This window comes from Megachile rotundata, chromosome 7 (assembly GCF_050947335.1).
Source record: "Megachile rotundata isolate GNS110a chromosome 7, iyMegRotu1, whole genome shotgun sequence".
In the NCBI taxonomy this organism is placed as follows: domain Eukaryota; kingdom Metazoa; phylum Arthropoda; class Insecta; order Hymenoptera; family Megachilidae; genus Megachile; species Megachile rotundata.
The window spans coordinates 4742181-4747703 of NC_134989.1; positions in this window are offsets into that span (position 1 = coordinate 4742181).

A 5523-nucleotide genomic window follows, 5' to 3' on the forward strand; every position below is an offset into this window, starting at 1 on the left:
GATTTGAAAACTTGAAAACTGGAAAATTTGGGGAATTAAAAATTAAAAAATTTGGATGTTTGACAATTTAAGAATATGGGAAATTTGGAAATATAGACATTTGAAGATTTAGAAATTTAAAATACAGAGATTTAAAGATTTAGAAATTTGGAAATATAGAGATTTGAAGATTTAGAAATTAGAAAATATAGATTTGAAGATTCAGAAATTTGGAAATATAAAAATATGAAAATTTGGTAATTTCAAGATTTCTAAATTCAGGTACTTGAAAATTTAGGAATTTAGCATTTTATTAGCAGAGGAATTTAAAAATTCATGTATTGAAAATACGAAATCTAGAAAATTAAAGAATTTTAAAATGACAATACAGGAAGGTCTTAATCATTTCGTTTAAATTAACAAAACTATCATCTTAACACTCTGTTAAACAATATTTAAAAAACAATTTTTTCTGTTAAACAATAAAACTAACTTTTTTAACTTAATTATTCAGAAAAATAATTGTACCATCAATCGCCCACATAACTACAAATTCCAATAAACTGTGTCTAAATAAAAAAAGTCTCGTTTAAACCATTGCGCCAAAATGCGAATGCCAAAATCCACCCCGTCGTTACATGTTCCTTAATTAAATAACTAATCAATAAATCGATCATTTAGCGAGTGAATGAGCATGACATCCAAGCTGCACAATCCACCAGCGTCCAGCGTCAACGTGAAAGTTCATGGACAGATTTCGAGACGGCGTGCGATACTATCACCACTGTTTCTGTTTCGCCTACATTATTTTTTATTCATTTTTTTTTCTTTATTTTCTCGCTGTTTGTCCAAGCCTCCTCTCGCTTGCACGTACACGGTGAAAGAAACGTCCGCTCTTACCACGTGTACAATCAATTAAGCTAACACGTAACTAGTCACGGTAAAACCTAATCACGGCTTGTACGACAGACATATATTTATAATATATATATATAATATATAATATATATAATATGTTTATGTATGTATATATATATATTACAATTAGATTGCTCATTGTCAATTCATCGGTTTATCACATTTAGTATAAGTTGAAAAATATCTCTAACATCCACGTGTTGTGGCGGCGCCACGTTCACTACGTTCCCCGAGTCGAGTAATCAAATGGCCATTTTTGGAGCCGTGGTGCACGGGCGCAGCCATCTCCTTAATTCCTCGATTACGCTAATCATTTTTACGTTTTACAATAATTAATATCTAACAATAGGTACGACAAACAATTACGATAGTACGGCCAACGAGATCTGTTGCAATTTTATTCGCCTTTCATCACTTTCATTCCGCTTCGACGTTCGGCTGAGTATGATTGCAAAATCGACTTTCGTTTAAAGCTTCGATTAAAGGGCGAGGGGGTGTGAGTTGCTACAGGGAGGGGGGGTCGGGGGGTCGGGGTTACAGATCGCAGGTTTAGAGCCGAGTCAATTTTCGTCGGGGTCTCTGTCCCCTCTCGTCTCTTCTCTTTCGGAGATCTGTGTTTGTTTCTTTTTAGTTTGCTTCTTTCCGATTTTCTTTGTAGAACGATCTCTATTTCAGCAAAATTATACGACGAAGCGACAGGTTTACAGAGCGGAGTGAAAAACGTCGCTCGAGGACGAAACAGGTATTAGCCATTGTCGTTTTTTATTATTGCTAGGATTAACGAGAGAAGTCGAGAGAAGATTAGGAAAAAGTCTAAAACACACCTACTTGATTAATTTTGCCGAAATAGCGTGGGAATCGCGTGTACAACCTATGAGGTTGTTGACACCCCGTAATCTCGAAAATACGGAGGTGACTTAGGTATGTTCACGCGTTGTCCCGCCATTTTTTTTACATTTTTTTTTCGCTTTGTATCTTTGGCTGGAAACATCGTACGTGCTATTACACAGACGAAGCTAAACACGCTGAAATCGTTCGCGTTACGCATCATTTTTTTTTCGTTCTTTTTGGTATATATCGTTTTTTTTTCTTAATATCGCTTAAATCTCTTTAAGAATAGACACCAAAAGACATCGAGAGACTCGAAGGAAGGTTTTGAAATAGGAGAGTAAAGATTTTTTTCGTTTCGGCTAAAGTTAAGGTTCGAGAAATTACATCTGGCTAACGGTTAACGAGTTAACTACTTAATTCTGTTGTTTCTCTATACACGAAAGTACACGTGTGTGTATGTGTGTATGTGTGTGTTATGTGGATTGTGTCTTTACGTTTCGAGTGTATCTGTGTCGTGTAACGTGTGTTTCGTTTTAAACCTACGAGTAGTCGTTCCGTACGGACGGACCGACGGACACCGAGGATTGAGCAAACTGTTATTGCACGGAACGCATAAACTCGAAACACTTCGCAATTGTTTCTACTTCTTTTTTTTATTCTTCTTCTTTCTATAAAACCACGAGTTTCGGCGTGGTTTCTTGAGAAACTGGCCCGCGTTACGAAATGCGTACGAGTCGATCATTTTTTGGTTTTGTAAAAACGTTGGAAGCTAATTTTTGATATTCATGAATTATGAAGTTACGAAAAATATTTGTAAAGAAAATTGTAAAAATTATCATATTTGAAATTGAAAGAAATGTAAATTCCAAAAATACCAAAATTAGAAGTATATAAACATTCTTGACTGTGTAAAATAAGAGAAATACTTTTGTTTACATATTTTAATAAATCTTATAACTTTTTACTCTTTTATGAAATTGTGCTGAACTGAATAATGAATTATAATGATATTTAATTAATAGCTAAATTTGTTTTTAGTTTATTAACGATACAAGATTTTGTATAACACTATTAATTTTGAGCTTTGAGAAAATTTTATATATTATTGATTTATACTACTACGTTTTTTAATAGTATCTTTAGTACTGTATCGTTAATATATCTCACGTTAAAAACATGAACTTCAGTTTTGCTACTAAAATTCCAATTTCATTGATGTTTTAATTTTTTTTGTTATGAAAGTAATGACATTTTAATGCTTGCAGGAGATCTATCAAATTTTCAAACATTGCTACCAATTATAACGAATAATTAAGTTTGTGTTTGTATTCTGTGTTTGTATTCATATTAATATAAAATATTAATTGTATAATTAATAATACTAATAGGACAATTAATAATTATAACAACATAGACACTAAAATAAAATGGTTACATTCAAACTTGTACATTATCTATTAAATATGTTTAATAGCTGTGTTTAGTGACTAATAATTTATTACAATTTTAGCTATGATTCTTTTTTTCGAGGTTATGTGAGTACTAAGGTATTGATAACTTGTAAACGATTTATGATTATAAAAATAAAATATCTTCGGTAATTAAAGTAAAATAGCACTGATCAAGTTTTTCACGTATAATCATAATCGATTATTTGTGCCGAAAACAAATAAAATTTTCTAATAATTATAAATACGTTTTATTTTGAAAAAAGTTTTAAAGCTGTCACCAAAAAAGAAATATCAAAATTAATAAAAATTTGTTACTTTCATTCGTTGTATGTTAAAATTTGTTAATACATGAAAATATGTAATACTTCCGAATCTAAAATTTAAACACAGTATATTGTATATTAATCTAATGAACATTTGCAATTATGATACAAGAAAAGTGTTCATAAAAAGATAAGATTTTTCCAATGAGAATGATTTATGAAAGAATGATCATTTTTTTAAGAGTAAAGCAACTTTAACGTATACATGATCGATAATCGCATTTTCGTCACGGGGGCTGTTTCTTCGCGAATTTAATCACTCACTGTGGTCTCTATCGATTAAACATTAACGGCGAGAGACCTTCTTACAACATTCTACCTAAATACACTTAGCATATATCCTCGGAACATAGATAAACCAGTTAAAAACATTGTATATGTTCCTATCTACCTATACACAATATATATAGATATAATGTTTGTATATCATAACCATATTAATAATATTAATTACATATATATATATGTATGTATATATATATATACGATTGGAGTAAATAATTATTAATTAATCCTTATGCATATATCACATCTGATCGTTCAGTCAGTATAGGAAGACCCTCGCCTCGTCACCAACACACGCAAACCCTCTCAAATTAACCACTCCTGTCATCATAAAAATTTTCACGAGTCGTTTACGAAATCTTCGAAATTTCTTCCTTATCTTTTTTCATTCTATTCTCTTATTTCGTTTCTTCTATCTACCATTCTTCGTCTAACTTCCCCTCTCACTCTCACCCCCATCTCTTCCGCATCTCACTCTCTTCCGATTCAATTAAATTAACTCGATAGTGGTTACTACCTAAACAGACATTTAATTTTTTTCTTGTTGCTTGGTAAAAACCTGAAATCGCCATCGAATATCAATATAATACACTTATTATGTACTTATAGTATAAATATAGGAACATTCATTAAATATATTTTCATATATATATAATATTATCATATATATACACGATTAGAATCTGTATATATATATTTATATTTATATATATATATATATTACTTGGTGTTGTATAGGTAGCTAATCTTTTTCTTTAAACGTCGTTTAAAATGCCCAATCCATTCCATAACGCCTGGCCAAAGGGGTTCATTACACGTTTGTGTATACTGTACGCAGCATTTTCTGGAGGATAAATCAGGTTGTCTCGATTCTAATACGATTAACTCGATTTGAACATGATCGTCTACTTGTCCGCCACCGACGCTTAGAATTCTCCGAATCGCTCTGCGTTGGAATTAATTCTCACGATTGAAGCTTGCGTTTAGGGGTTGACGTTATTTCCAAGCCTAGGTGACTTTATGCTGATCACTATATTCACATTTCCATCAAACATCTTTAAAAAGTTCATACTCAAGTTTGAAAAAGTATATCCCAATAAAATATCTATAAATATTTTATTATCATATAATTTAATAAATAAAACGTGCAGAGATTTGATTCTCTGCCCATTTGTTATGTTGATTAATTTGAAGTTACACTTTGGTTGGCTATTTTAAAAGTGGCTATTAAATGAAATATTCAAAATGACCATCATCAACAGCGATGTTGCTGTCTATCTAATATTTTTATGTTGAATATTAAAATTCACAATGTGTGTATATTTTATTGGGACACCTTGTATATTTAATCAACTAGTTCCATAAAAATTCATTCCCCTCTTCATCGTCAAAACTCTACTCTCTAAAATTTAATAATTTAATGGATGCCAGCAATTTCATTTAACCCCTTACTGCATGGTGTACCATACGTATACATAAATGCAATTTTTATTTACTTTTTGTGCTCTGTGCTGTACTATATTTGAGGTCCTATGCTACACTGTTATTAAGCTAACGTTTTCTAATTGCTTTTTACTGAAATCTATTGTACATTCCATAGCATGAAATTTTTGTTTTAAATATACAATTTTTGTCAGATGCAAATGGGTGAAACATCGTGCATCACATTAAAGATAATATCGTGTGTGTGTAAAATTATCAATACATATCAATTATAGTTTCCTATCGTGATGTTA